General features: G+C 37.8%; 1 pseudogene; it reads left to right on the top strand.

The window, feature by feature from the left end:
• Nucleotides 1-11,018: 11,018 nt before the first annotated feature.
• On the top strand, nt 11,019-12,866 carry LOC121994952 (annotated as a pseudogene).
• The last annotated feature ends 3,540 nt before the right edge of the window (nt 12,867-16,406 follow it).

A 16,406-nucleotide genomic window follows, 5' to 3' on the forward strand; every position in this document is an offset into this window, starting at 1 on the left:
TAGGATTTTCCTCCACCTAGGGTTACCACCCCCTAGGACCTAAGGTTGCCGTCCCTTAGGGTTTTCCTCCACCTAGGGTTACCATCCCCTAGGACCTAAGGTTACCGTCCCTTAGGATTTTCCACCTGCCTAACCACAGTTAGGACTTTCCTGCACACTTGTTTAAGCTCATTAGATAACAAAACAACTTAACTTGAACCCTTTGACATAATCAAAACACCGGTTCGATCGTCGGATGCTTCCCACACCAACAATCTCCCCCTTTTTGATTATGGCAACACAGTTCAAAGTTAAGTAAAAGTATGACAAAATTTAAATATGAAATTATTAAGAAATTTAAACATGAGCATGAATGTAAAAATTTGTAAAACTTATGCTCCTCTTTATGTTTAAATTCTTAATTCTTAATTTCTTTAACTTTGACTTTTCTCTCCCCCTTTGACATAAATCAAAAAGAATATCAGGAAGAGAAAAGAATAATTAGTTTAAGCTCCCCCTGAAGAGTAGCCCTTTATTTAATGTCTTAGTGTTTCAAAAAGAATGGTTTTACTTAAATTAGGAAATGCCTTGAAAAATACTTAGTGTTTTCAACAAAAACTTAGCAAAATTTAGCATTTGAAAATAATTACTTTGGTAAACACTTAGCTAAATTTGTAAAGCCTTTCGTGAAAAAGTATTTAACTTAGTTAATTTTGAAAAAGGCTATAGAAGTCACTTAGCTAAATTTGAAAAGATGTTTTAGAGAATACTTTAGCTAAATTTTAACAAGCCTTTTGAAAAACACTTAACTCAATTTGAAATGGTTTTGAAAATACTTAACTCATTTTCAACAAAAATTAGCAAAACTATTGATAAAAGCTTTGCTTGAGTACTTAACTTTAAAAGGATTTTCATAAAAGTTTAACTTAAGTACTTAGCTTTGAGAGACTGTTTCTTGCAAAAAAAACTTAGTAAAGGATTTGGATAATTTTAGTGCTTAGTTTTGAAAAATGATTATCTAAAAATCCAAGCTTTTAAAAATAATGTTAATTCAATAGCATATCTATTTTAAAGCTAAGTCAAACATAATTTTTTATTTTAAGTCAAGTCAAAAATAATTTTTAAAACCAAGTCAAAGATAATTTTTGTTTTAAAGGAAAACTAACTTGAAAAGAAAAATTCACTCCCCCTTGATTAATGTCTTAATAAATTTTTAGGATCTTATAGTCCAAGCATGTGGCAACTTATTTAACTTGTCTTGATAAGGTATCAGAGCCCTAAAGCATGCTCAATCTTACAATCTCTATTTGAAAAGTTTTTCGAAAGATATTTAATCTCCATTTGAAAAGTTTTTCGAAAGATATTTAATTAAATTTGAAAAGCTCTTCAAAAGTTACTTGATAATTAGCTTGACTCCGTTCACTCCCCCTTAATTAATCCAAACATGAATCCCTAGGGTCCTAGAGTCCAAGCATGTATATAATAGGTCTTTTATATTTTGTCTAATTTTCCATCTCACCCATTCTAGATTTTTAGGCATGTTTAGCTTATGAGTGAACGTGAGATGGAGTTGTCTTTGTAGTTGATACTTGAAGTAAGTTAGAGTTTCAAAAGACTAAACATTTAAAGTTTTGAAGATTTTCAATTAATTAAGTTTGAAATTATAATTTGAAAAGAATTAAAATTTTAATAACTTGAAATTTGATTATAATTTGAAAAACTATAATTTTGTAGATAGTGATTTTGAATATTTAAAATGTTTTTTCAAACGATTTTTAAGATGATTTCCTAATGATTTTCAAATATTTAAAATAATTTTCAGATGAATTTTTAAAATGATTTTGAATAATTTTTAAATGATTTTAAAAGAAATTTTCAAATAATTTTTAAAATGTTTTTTTAAAAGAAATTTTCAAATAATTTTTAAAATGATTTTAAAAAGAATTTTTCAAATAATTTTTAAAACGATTTTTTTTAAAGAATTTTTCAAATATTTTTTAAAACGATTTTTTAAAGAATTTTTCAAATAATTTTTAAAATGATTTTTAAAGAATTTTTCAAATAATTTTTAAAATGATTTTTTAAAAGAATTTTTCCAATATTTTTTAAAATGATTTTTTAAAGAATTTTTCAAATAATTTTTAAAATGATTTTTAAAGAATTTTTCAAATAATTTTTAAAACGATTTTTAAAGAATTTTTCAAATATTTTTAAAATGATTTTTTTTAAAAAAATTTTCAAATAACTTTTAAAGTGATTTTTAAAGAATTTTTCAAATAATTTATAAAATGATTTTTAAAATAATTTTGAAATATTTTGAAATGATTTTTAAAGGAATTTTGAAATTAAGTTTTAAAGATTTTTAAAATAATTTTGAAAAGATTTTTAAAGGAATTTTGAAATAAAGTTTTAAAGATTTTTAAAATAATTTTGAAATAATTTTAAAGGAATTTTGAAATAAAGTTTTAAAGATTTTTTAAAATAATTTTGAAATATTTTGAAAAGATTTTTAAAGGAATTTTGAAATTAAGTTTTAAATATTTTTAAAATAATTTTGAAAAGATTTTTAAAGGAATTTTGAAATTAAAATAATTTTGAAATATTTTGAAAAGAATTTTAAAGGAATTTTGAAATAAAGTTTTAAAGATTTTTAAAATAATTTTGAAATATTTTTAAAGGAATTTTGAAATTAAGTTTTAAAGATTTTTTAAAATAATTTTGAAAAGATTTTTAAAGGAATTTTGAAATTAAGTTTTTTTAGAGATTTTTAAAATAATTTTGAAAAGTTTTTTAAAAGAATTTTGAAATTAAGTTTTAAAGATTTTTAAAATAATTTTGAAAAGATTTTTTTTTAAAAGAATTTTTTAATAGCATTTTTAAAATATTATTTAAAAGGGTTTTTAAAATAAGTTTTTTAAAATTGATTAATTGATTATAGAATTTGAATTAATTATAGTTATGAGTTTAATTTTGAATTTGAATTTTAAATTCCTTAGTCATCTCACCCGATTTAAGTTTTCAATCAGGGAATCCTATAATTTTTGTCAGATGAATTGATGTTCAATTTAAGGGTTTGGTTTAACTTTGTGTTAGATTCAGGTTTAGCTTTGGGTTCAACAAGTAAGCATTCTTTGGATAAACTTCTGGGCTATGGTGAGTCACAAGAAACTCATTAAAGTAACCATGCCTTCGAGGTTTTCCAAATAGTCTTACCCATTGAACTTAATACTAAACCTTGGTCTAACTGGTCAGGATCCATTTAAGGGTAGCTTCGGTCAGTTCCACTTGGCCAAATGCACCAGGTCGAAGCCATATCTTCCTAGACATGCGATGCCCAAGCTTCCCTAACGTACTATCATCCAAAAACTTCACCAATACCATGGGTCAAGTTAAACCTAGCCCATTTTCTAACCTTAATTACCCTGCCGGGTAGTCTACTCTTGTTTTACCCATTTCGGGTAGATTAAGTTTGGTTACCCAGTCGGATAGTTTAGTTAGGGGTGTCAGCTATTCTGGATTCTCCTTCTAAATTTTTATTTGATTTAAATTGAATTTTTGAATTTTGATTTTAGTTTGAATTTTTAATTTAATTTTGAATTTTAATTTAATTTAAATTTTAAGTTTATTTAATTTGATTTCTTTTTAGCTTGTTTCGTAGTGTTTAAGTTTTGCTTTAGACTTGTAATCTAAGTTTAGATTTTGTGATTTGACTAAATTATTAACAATCTTCTCTAATTATCAATTTTATCTTTTAAAGTATTATTTTGTATTGCTAATTTTCTTAAAGTTAATTTCTTATTTTTATTTGAATTAATTTTATTCATTACATTATTAGCATGCAAACTCCGCCCATGATGACCGGTCATGGCCGGTCCCAAGCCCGGATAAAGGAGGAGGGTTGCGTTAGGTTGCCAGCCAGCGTCAAACTATGGCAAATATTTAATGAATGAATCCATTAAACTATTGTGCTAATGCTAGGTTGTTCCCCGGAAGGAACGCGTTGCAGGGTCCGACTGTAACGTCTCGACAAGGACCGCTACATCTCCAGAACTCCGAGAGACACGTTTAAGATGGTACGGACATGTACTTAGACGACCAATAAATGCTCCAGTTAGGCGATGTGAAACTATGATAAACATGCATATCAAACGAGGAAGAGGAAGACCAAAAAAGACTTGGTTAGCAACAATAAAACAAGATAAAATTTATTTAAATATAGATGATGATATAATAGGAGATAGAGCTCAATGGCGTAAAAGGATTCATACAGCCGACCCCACCTAATGGGAAAAGGCTTGGTTGTTGTTGTTGTTATACATTATTAGCATGCATATTTAATTTTGAAGAGAAATCTATACTAGAGCAAGCAGGATTAGTTAAACTAGTGCAATCATGTGTTGAAAAAATTGGATTTTCATATAATGTAAATGTACTAACCTTGATTTCTTCCTCTGGATTCTTGGGTCTTCCTTCTGGGCATTGTCTTTTGCAGTGACCCATTTGTTTGCATTTGGAGCATTTAATTTGTTCCTTCCCTCTTTTGATCATTTTCTCCTTCGATTGTATCGACCGAGTTTTATAAGTAGGACACTCGTTTTTATAGTGCCATCTCTCCCTACACTTAAAACAAGTTATGTGACATTTGCATTTTGAATTTACAATCTTACTTCTCAAATTCATGACAGGATCCTCCCCCTTGACTGTTGCCACCTCGAGTTCAGACTCAGATTCAGCAATTTCCTCTCTGGCCATTAGTGCTATGAAATCGGTCTGATCTGATTCTTCTGAGTCTGGTTCGGAGGTTGACTCTGGAGATTCGTATTTGGGTTCGCAGTCCTGTTCAATTTCTGACTCTGAAGGAATCTCATGAAGTTTGAGTAGTTTCTCCCAAAGCTCTTTAGCAGTGTCGAACCTTCCGACTCGATCAAGATCTGAATTTGATAATCCGCCTAGGAGAATACATGTTGCCTTTGCATTTGTCTCGAAGTTTCTTATCGTTTGTGCATCCCACTTGTCATAGGTGATGGATACACCTTCTTCAGTTGGGAGGATGAGTCCGATCTGGACTATGGTCCATGTCTCCACTTGGGTTTTCAATTGATGCTCCATCTGGTCTTTCCAGTAACCAAAATTTTCGCTGGACAAGAGTGGTAGGCTTGCGGTGTTGTATCCATCTTCATAGGCCATTTAAGAACGTAGCACGCAATATTAACAAAAAACTTGTTCCAAGACTTGGTCTTGGATTAGTAGTGCAGAATAAAGATAGAAATAGCAATTTACAAATTTTGAAAAAAATAATAATAAAATAATAAAAAATATTATTAAAATAATATAAAAAATATTATTTCAAAATTTGCTGAATGCGATATTTCGTTAATCCCAATTAATTGTGAAAAGATGAAAATGAAAATTTTGAAAATAGTTTTGGAGGAAAAAAACGAAAGGCGTAAGTTTTTATTTTTAGCCTAAATAGACGAAAAAGCCATAAAAGAAATGCTCGAATGGTGGTTTCACCTATTCGAAGAGACCCCGCTCTGATACCAATTGATGGATCGAGAAGCGCTAGAGGGGGGGGGGGGATGAATAGCGCTCGTGGCTATTTTCGTTTTATCGATTATCGGAATCGTAAATTAAGAGCAAACGCAGCGGAAATGAAATAAATGCAAAGAAGGAACACAACGATTTACTTCGTTCGGAGCCTAGATCGACTCCTACTCGAAGGCCCGCGATCCTTGATCGCTTTCGGTGGGCAACAACTATAAGAACGATTATTACAAACTAAGTATTACAATAAGTGCAATAAATAAATCTATACCAACGATGGAAAATGAAATCTCGGAGCTCTAGGTCGTCGTACACGAGTAGCAGTACTTCGAACCGTCTTTTGGAGAAGCACGTGAATGAGAGAAGGCTTAGAATTGTTCATTGGAGCTGCTGCTCGAAACCTGCTTTTAAAGCATGCTGGAGGCGCCTCCAAGCTCGTCCGAGGCGCCTCCAGTTCGCCCGAGTCGCATGCGTGGATCAGTGACGAACTGGTCGAAACCTATCTGCTAGAGGGCGCCTTCATGGGTCTTCAAGGCGCCTTCCAAGGCTCCTCCATAACCCTCCGAGGCGCCTTCAGCCCTGTTTCGCGTCTAGCTCAGCTTTTGCACCCGAGGCGCCTCCAAGCTCCATGGAGGCGCCTCGGACACTGTTCATCGGAGGGAATACTTCATTATTTTGTACCTGTAAGACATGTTAGTCCCAAATAATATCCTGCAACACAAAGTTAGCACATAAAGCAATAAATAAAGTAATAAAATATTATCGATAGTCATCAGACTATCCGGGTCTGACTTCGGATTTCCGACCGGAAACCCTAGGTTGACCCGACGCCTACTATTCCCTCTACGGGGAATGCGTCCTCACCTACTCCACTCAGGAGATTTACCTGATGCCAGTCCGGTCCTCCAGACCGACTGGACTTTCCTCCTAGGGTTACCACCCCCTAGGACCTAGGGTTACCGCCCCCTAGGGTTTTTCTCCACCTAGGGTTACCACCCCCTAGGACCTAAGGTTACCCCCCCTTTAGGATTTTCCTCCACCTAGGGTTACCACCCCCTAGGACCTAAGGTTACCCCCCCTTTAGGATTTTCCTCCACCTAGGGTTACCACCCCCTAGGACCTAAGGTTGCCGCCCCTTAGGGTTTTCCTCCACCTAGGGTTACCACCCCCTAGGACCTAAGGTTACCGCCCCTTAGGATTTTCCACCTGCCTAACCGCAGTTAGAACTTTCCTGCACACTTGTTTAAGCTCATTAGATAACAAAACAGCTTAACTTGAACCCTTTGACATAATCAAAACACCGGTTCGATCGTAGGATGCTTCCCGCACCAACACAATGACCTTCTGATCTTTTGGACTATAAAACAAACCACCTTTCGTTTCTCTAGAATATCCCATGAACAAGCGAACTTCTGTACGTGATTCCAACTTATCAGCATCTCCCTTCAGCACATATGCTGGACTACCCCAAATCCAAATGTGTTTCAAACTAGGCTTACGTCCATTCCATAATTCTGTGGGAGTAAAAGGTACTGACTTAGAAGGTACCAAGTTCAGAATGTACGCCGTCGTTTCCAGAGCATATCCCCTAAATGAATTTGGTAATTTTGAATAACTCATCATTGATCTAACCATTTCCATAAGAGTCCTATTCCTTCATTCCGCCATACCATTCTGTTGGGGTGTACCAGGTGCAGACAATTAGGATTGAATCTCGGCCTCTGATAAGTAACTCTTAAACTCTCATAAGAGGTACTCTCTACCATGATCAGACCGTAGTGTCTTGATACTTTTACCATGACGTTTCTCCACATCAGCCTTGTACTCTTTGAACTTATCAAAGCACTCAGACTTGTGGCGCATCAAGTAATTGTACCCGTATCTCGAATAGTCATTTATAAAAAAGATAAAATATTTAAAACCACCTCTCGCCTGGATAGTCATAGGCCCACACAAATCAGAATGATCCAATTCCAACACTTCTTTGGCTCTATACCTCTTTGCCTTAAAAGACCTCTTGGTCATTTTTCCTTCCAAGCAAGAATCGTAGGTCGAAAAATTTTCTACTACCAATGAACCCAAAGGTCCATCAGCTATTAATTTTTGAATCCTACTCAAGTTAATATGACCCAACCTTAGATGCCAAAGATATGTTTGGTTCATTTTTGAAGGTTGCTTTATCTTATTAGAATTAGAAGATGTGTTATTAATTTCCATTTTTTGCATCATGGAAGTTATTGAATTAAGAGTATATAAATTGTCAACCAACACACCAGAACAAATAACCACCCTATTTTTCTTGACAACCACTTTGTCATCAAAAGAAACAGAATATCCATCCATAAATAATTTAGAAATTGAAATCAAGTTCTTTCTAAAACAAGGTACGTAAAGAAAATTTTTTAAAATCAAAGTTTTATTCTTATCAAAAGATAAATAAACATCTTCCACTGCAACAGCCGCCACTCTCGTAGCATTGCCCATATAGATGGTGATCTCCCCTTCCTGTAGTCGTCTGGTTTCCTGGAACCCCTACAATGAATTACAGACATGATCAGTGGCTCCCGTATCTACACACCAGGTACCGGTAGATAACACTGCTAAACATGTTTCAATAACTAATGAATAAGATATACCTTTATTGTTCTCCTTTCTGCGAGGACAATCCACCTTCCAATGTTTAGACTGCTTGCATGTGAAGCACTTGCCCTTTGGCTTCTTCACACCTGCCTGCAGCCCAGTCCCTTGAGGTCGAATCACTTTCTTTGCCGAACCAACTTGTTTCTTCTTCTTCTTTCGGCCTTTCGGCTTAGAGGTAGAAACATTTTCAGCAATGTGAACTTAAGAACTTTGACGAAATAGCTCTTCTGCCGCTTGGAGTTCTGTTAGAAGTTCCGCCAACGAATAAACCCTTTTGTTCATATTGTAGTTCAGGCGGAACTGCTCAAAACTCTTGGGTAGCGTTTGGAGAATGATATCGACCTGGGTTTCCCCATCGATTTTATCTCTAAGGACTCCCATCTCATTCAAATGAACCATCATCTTGAGGATATGATCCCTTACGGGTGTCCCCTCAGTCATGGTAGTCGTCATTAAGTTTCTCATGGCCTTCTATTTGTCAGTCCGATTTTGGTGTCCGAAGATGTCCTTGAGATTGAGCATTATGTCATAGGAAGTGGGTATGGCCTAATGCTGATGTTGCAGCACATTTGAGATAGAAGCCAAAATGTAACACTACACCATCTCATCTGTCTTGACCTATTTCCTATGTCTCTCTATCTCCTCTTCACTAGAATCCTTATCAGGCATGCTAGGACAGACCTCAAAATGTACGAACTTGTATTCTTCAGCAGTTAAGACAATGTCCAAGTTCCGTTTCCAATTAATATAATTTGGACCAGTAAGTTTGTTTTCTTTAAAAATAACAGCAAGAGGATTGAAAACCATTTTGAAATCTTAAGAATCACAAAATAAAATATTTGGTCAAAACTTTAGAATTTAAAATAATATTGATTCCTCAAACAATATAATTTAAAATTACCAACACCTCAAAACACCGTGAATTTCATATGCCACGATAGTGTGGACATATACTAATTTAAACATTTGTAAAAGGAGGTTTTACCCATTAATTTTATTATCTGGTCAACCTAACTTTATGACAAATAAAATTAATTGTTGGTTCATCTTCGGTCATACAAATAATAGCAGTGACTCCGATGAGGAGGATACTATTAAATGCACCTAAGTGTATACCATTACTTGATACTTAGTCCATTAATTAGGATTGTGCCCCTTCAGACGGAGAAGATCACACGTACCTAAATAACTTCCCATAATCATCCAAAGAGGAAGTTTGATCTAGTGATCCGCAAACAAACTTATCCAATATAGAGGAAGGCACTTAAAGCCAACGCGTAAGTTTTAATGCATCACTTACAAACCAGTAATGGAGACCGTGGAATTTATTTAAATAATCCCTCTCCTACTTAGTTATTTAAATTGAGGAATTTTAACATGTTCACACATCACAACACATAAAAACAGCATATAAAGGCAATAAATATAAAAATAAAATTTTAAACTATTATGGAATCATCCATCGCTGTCCTCCAATATGCTGCCAATGGATCAAGCCATCGCGTCTATCTTGCTTCCTTCTTCGCCATGCCTCCGGTCCTCAAAATAGCACCACGCATAACAAGGATACAAGCCGCAACAAAAAGAAATAAAAATTTACATTTATCGATCCTATATTCCACAAAGGAATTTACATGTAATCTAGATCGAATAAAATGTAAAAAAATAATACAACAACCAGCTGTATTTAATTATTACAATCATGCATAACACAAAACAACCTTGATATGCCCGAGAGTTCAAATCATACATAAACACAAAAAGCCATAATAGTTGGACTTAGGATGCCTGCAACCACAGAGTTAATCTTTCTTGCACATCCTACTATTATCCTGCCTAAACTTATATATGAACAGTGCATAATTTAACCAAAAACTAATCACACAGAGCTAGAAAACCTCGCTTTGATACCATATGAAGGTGCTGAAATTCCGTTCTGTTTCAATTTCCCCTGTATAAAAATTGTACAAGTACAGAACTTTTCCTAGAAACCCGCATGTTCGATCAGACATGTGTTTGATTAATCGATCAAGTACTTGATAGATCAAAGCACACCTTGATCGAAGCACAAGATCACTGGCCTCTTGTGTTGGTATTCAGGATCGATACAAAGAAAACTAAACTAATTACATAGCGGAATCAAAGAACTTGTTGTACCTTTCCTTTGTAGCCAAAGACCTCTTGATCTTCTATTGTATTCCTCTCCTCTTCTTGGACGTCGTGTGGGCGACGATCTACCAAGATAACAAACACTCTTCTCTTCTTTGTTTCCAAACCGCCGACCACCAAGAGAAGCTCTAGGATGAGGCACCTTCTCCTCTTCTTCTTCTTTTCCAAGCCGCCATGCAGAAAGGATGCTAAGCAAGGGGCGCCGACCCTAGCAAGGAAGAGGCACCGACCCTAGCAAAGGAGGAGGTGTCGGCCCTAGCAAGGAGGAGAGGTGTCGACCCTAGCAAGGAGAAGAGGCGCCGACCCTAGCAAGGAGGAGAAGAGAATTGTGGGAAAATTAGGTTTTAGGGGGCACCACCTACTCCCTTTTATAATCCTTGCCGTCGGACCTAGGAAGGTGAGATTAACCAAAAACAAAACATGGATGCACTACAAGAAAATTGGGCTTTTACAACACTTAAAAGACAACGCTTTTTTTAAAAAGCGTTGTCATTTTTTTTAACAACGCTTTTAGTGAAAAGCGTTGTCTATTTCTTTATTTTCTTACTGATAGACAACGATTTTTTAAAAACCATTGTCTTTTAACGATTTTTGTGGGTCAACGACAACACTTCTTGAAAAGTGTTGTCTATTATCATTTTTTAAGTGTTGTCTATTATCAAGTTCTCATCTAAATTAAATCTAAAATGATACAAACCGTTGGATCAAGTAAGGAGTTGAAAAACCCTAGGTTTCACTCGCTCACACCCACCAATCTTCTGAAAACCTCCCGAACCCCTCTCACAACTTCTCATCTCTCGCCTTCTCCATCCAACTCCTCCTCTCACGCCCTCTCACCTCCGTCTCGCCTGCCACCGCTACTCTCGTTTCCGCGCAAGGGCAACTCACGTACAACTCCACCTCCTCCTCTACGTCCGCTCGACAGCTAAAGTGGTTCAACATTGGAGAGGGTTGTCTTGTATTTGAAGGCCTCTTCGAGTTCTACCAGGCCTCCGCTTACGGCTCCATCGGCGCCGCCGTGAAGATCAACCGCGAAGATGCCGACATTGCCATCAACTGGGCCGGCGGACTACACCACACCAAGAAGTGCGAGGCCTCCGACTTCTGCTACGTCAACGACATTGTCCTCGACATCCTTGAGCTCCTTAAGTACCACAGGGTAAGCCGACTGTGCATTTCCTTCTGTTACTCTTCCATCATAGATTTTGTTCTTGCTTCACTGTTGGCGATCATGTTTAGCGTTGATTATTTTTTGCTTCTATGCAACTTACAAGATTTAGTAGTAATTAGAGGCAATTACAGTTTTATTTAATTTAGTTGATTTTCATTTGTTTTCCTGGTCTTAGGAAAGCCATTTCATTTATTTTATGTTCACACGGAAGCTCCATCGACATGAGGATGTTCTCACAAGGCGGCGACGAGCTTTTTGTTAGCCTTGTTGTAGCTCCTGACATCTGTAAGCACACATCAAAATCTCTCCTTTCCTCTTGTTATTATCAAAATCAAAAGGTTTCAGAACAATAAATTCCGAAAAGTAATCTAAGAGGTTCGTGAAGATCATAGTCACTGCTACAACTTTGGGCATCCTTTTGTTCTTGATCGTGTCTGTGTTCATTTGGTGGAGAAGGAAAAGAATCAAAAGTATGTATGCTCAACCACTCATGTTAAATATTGCCAACTAGGTGTATGATGAAATGTCCTTATGAGTTATACTTGTTGATTGGTATTTATTTTTCACATTTAACTACTACATTTAGATGTAAGTTTGTTCAATGCCACATACTCATTTGCAACACAAAGCAAAGTCATCGAGGTGAACAAGAAAAAAAACATCACCTGGAAAAGTGACAAAGATCACAAATTTGGCAGTGATGTCTACCCTAAATACTTCCAGCAGGGAGGTCTCATATGAGGTGCCAAGCTGTAAGTGTTTTTCTGTCTTTCATTTCTATATCATATGTTGTATTCAAGTTGGTAGCAATCATTGTAATAAAATTTGCAGTTGAGCGAGCAAGAATATCTCATTGTTTAGATGAGGACAGCTGCCTTGCCATAGTTTAGAAAACTCCATGGGAGAATTGAGAGAGACCTCGCAGCCAATGAACAAATCTCAATGACAATAGAGAACAACTACAACACTTACAATTTTGAAGGGGAGAAGAGGTTGGTACTTTCTACTACCTCATGGATAGGTGGGAAGAATGGTTTCATTGGTGTTGCATATCTTACAATCGGTAGCCTTTACATATTTCTTGTGGTAGCCTTCATGGTTCTTTATCTGCTCAAGCCTTGGTAAGTATCTTGCTCGTTGTTAGCATTTATGGTACACAGTACAATGAATACATTTTTCTATAGTTGATAAGCAAAAATCAGGTTAACAAGGTTTGACTTGGAACTAATAGACTTGTTGCTCCGATTGATTTCAACTTCGATGTTACCTAGTGACAACTCATGCAAATTGGTTCACTTGTTCTTGCAGGACCCTTGGAGATCCATCGTACTTATCTTGGAACAGAAACCCAGATAGACATTAGTGAAACTTTAAGCTCAAGTTGCATTCAAAAGTGTAACGCCCGAAAATTCTCAAAACTATTTTAGAATTATTCTATGATTTTCTGGAATTTTTAGATATTTTTCCGGAATTTTTCGAGTATCGGAAGTAGCAAAAATAATTAGAACCGGCTATCAACACCAGCCAGGACAAGAACCAACAGCTATCAGAGGTTCGAGTCGTTTGTGACTACCCAGCAGTTTTCTCTGAAGAGCTACCAGGCTTAGCACCAGACAGGGAGATTGAATTTGAGATAGAGCTCATTCCCGGCACAAATCCAATTTCCAAGGCACCGTACCGCATGACTCCAGCTGAACTGAAGGAACTTCAGTAGCAATTGCAGGAGCTTCTTGACAAGGGTTTCATACGCCCTAGTCACTCACCATGGGGAGCACCTGTGTTGTTCGTGAAGAAGAAGGATGGAAGCATGCGCCTATGCATAGACTACCGTGCTTTGAACCAGGTCACAATTAAAAACAGGTACCCTCTCCCCAGGATAGATGACCTGTTTGACCAGCTAAAGGGAGCCACAGTGTTCTCTAAAATTGACCTCAGATCAGGATATCACCAGGTTAGAGTCAAGAAAGGTGATATACCTAAAACAGCTTTCAGGACCAGATACGGACATTATGAGTTCGTAGTCATGCCTTTCGGCGTGACAAATGCTCCAGCTACTTTCATGGACCTCATGAACAGAGTATTCAGAGAATACTTAGACAAGTTTGTCATCGTGTTCATCGATGACATTCTTATCTATTCAAGCACTCAGGAGGACCATGCAGAGCATCTGAAGACAGTTTTGCAGATCCTTCAGCAGAACCAGCTGTATGCCAAATTCACGAAATGTGAATTTTGGCTAGACCAGGTAGCCTTTCTAGGTCACATCATCTCCAAGGATGGTGTTATGGTAGATCCCAGCAAGATAGAAGCAGTAAGTAACTGGAAGAGACCCAGGAACGCCAGTGAAATCGAAGTTTCCGGGATTAGCGAGCTACTACAGGAAATTCGTGAGGACTTCTCCGGGATGGCCTCCCCACTGACTCTTACAGAAAGAACAAGAAATTTCGGTGGACGGAGGATGCGAGAACAGCTGAACTAAAGCGGAGATTGACAGTGCTCCTATTTTAGCTATACCGGAAAACACAGACTCGACATCTACATGGCGCCTCTAAATTGGGATTAGGAGCGGTACTGAAAGCAGGGCAAGGTGATCGCCTATGCCTCCGGACAACTTAAGGATTATGAGAGGAACTATCCTACTCACGACCTTGAGCTTGCGGCGGTGGTGTTCGCTCTCAAAATTTGGAGACATTACTTGTCACAGAGCTCGGTCGAGTGTATCTGAGATCATCAAAGTCAAGTATTTCTTTACTCGAAGGATCTGAATATCTGGCGTGCAGATGGTTAAACTGGTCAAGGATTATGACATAGATATCCTCTACCATCAGGAAAGCTAATAAGGTAGCAGAGGCACTCAGCAGGAAGTCCATGCTACCTTATTATCTTTAAGCTATGTCACCACCCATAAGGAAGGAGATTACGCTTTTAGTCTCGAGCTTATAGTCGGGCGACTTTCCACTATGTCCTTAGCATCTACCTTGCTTGATGATATTCAGACAGCTCAGGAGGATCCTGAAATCCGAAAATCAAGCAAGGGTTAGCGAGAATCGAAAGTGGAGAGTTGAATGTCCACCAGGTGGGGTAGTGTCTTGTGGTAGCAGACTTTGTGTTCGGATCGGGAGGAACTACAGCAGATTCTAGACGAGGCCCACAGGACTCCCTATGCGATGCATCTGGTTCCACCAAAATGTATCAGGATCAAAAGAAATGATTTTGGTGGCACAGGATGAGCGAGATATCGCCAGAATCGTCGACATCTGTCTAACACGTCGAGAGGTTAAGGCGGAACATCAACGACCAGGGAGGAGTTCTGCGGCCGATCCAGATTCCAGAATAGAAGTGGGAGGATATCTCTATGGACTTCATAGTGGGATTACCGGAACCACGAATGGTTTTGATGCTATCCGGGTAATAGTCGACAAGTTGACTAAATCGGCCCACTTCTTAGCTATCGAATATCCTATTCCATGGAGCAGCTAGCTCGGTTGTATCTCAAGGAGATCGTCGGTGCATGGAGTCCCACGAACCATTATATCGGACGAGATTTACATCACACTTACGGAAGTGTACGATCGACTATGGGCATCCGTTAAAATTCAAGATGACCTTCCATCCTCAGACAGATGGTCAGACGGAGCGAGTAAATCAGGTATTCGAAGATATGCTCCGGGCTTGTGCCCTAGATTTTAAGGGAAGTTGGTGCAAATATCTGAGTCTAGCAGAATTTGCATACAACAACAGTTATCAGGCCACTATCGGCATGACACCTTATGAGGCACTCTATGGGCGGAGGTGCAGATCACCAATCTGCTGGTATGAGAGTGGTGAACAGAAGGAACTAGAGCTTCAGACAGATCTAGTAGCAGATACCACAGCAGCCATACAGCAGATTCGCCAGAGGATAGAGACAGCACAGAGCCGTCAGAAGAGCTATGCTGATACACGACGCAGACCCCAAGAGTTTTCAGTTGGGGATACAGTTTTCCTCAGAGTAGCTCCCATGAAGGGAGTCATGCGTTTTGGGAAGAAGGGCAAGCTAGCTCCCAGATATGTGGGACCATACCCTATCACGAAGAGAGTGGGCAAGGTAGCATATGAGCTAGAGCTACCTCAGGAGATGTCAGCCGTCCACAACGTATTTCATGTCTCCATGCTGAAGAAGCATATTCCGGACGCCACCCAGGTGATTGAGCCACAGTTGGTACAGGTCCATGATGATCTCAGCTATGACAGTCGGCCTATTCAGATAATAGACCGAGCAGTAAAGAAATTACGGAACAAGGAAGTACCATTAGTCAAAGTCAGCTGGCAAAATCACACAGCAGCAGAGGCGACTTGGGAGACAGAGGCCAGCATGAGACAGAAGTACCCAGAATTGTTTTAAGTTCGGGGACGAACTTTTTATAAGGTATGGGGGATTGTAAAGCCCGAAAAATTCCCGAATTTATTTTAGAATTATTCTATGATTTTTCTGGAATTTTTAGATATTTTTCTGGAATTTTCCGAGTAGCGGAAGTAGCAAAAATAATTGGAACCGTAAAATAACTTAGGCGGGAATCGAACTCGAGACCTATGGTTTACGGATAAGTTTAGTAACCGGTGTACCCAGCAGGGCCGTGCTGAAAGAGAGGAGAACCAAATATATTTATATTGGAGTTGGGCGAATTAAGTCTTTAGTCTAAATAGGAAGGTTAAGTGGGAGTTGGGTTATTTTGTTTTGGTTTGGCACATTCTTTTTCACCGTGACCTATCCCTCTTCCCAAAAACCTCACCGCCGCCCACACCTCTTCCTCCTCCTCTCTCGGCGCCCAAGCCCAAGGACTCTCGGCTCATCTTCCGGCGACGACTCCAACACGAAAAAGATTCTTCTCCGCGAGAGGAACGCGAGGACGTAAGCGGTTCG

Source organism: Zingiber officinale, chromosome 6A (assembly GCF_018446385.1).
Source record: "Zingiber officinale cultivar Zhangliang chromosome 6A, Zo_v1.1, whole genome shotgun sequence".
In the NCBI taxonomy this organism is placed as follows: Eukaryota; Viridiplantae; Streptophyta; class Magnoliopsida; order Zingiberales; family Zingiberaceae; genus Zingiber; species Zingiber officinale.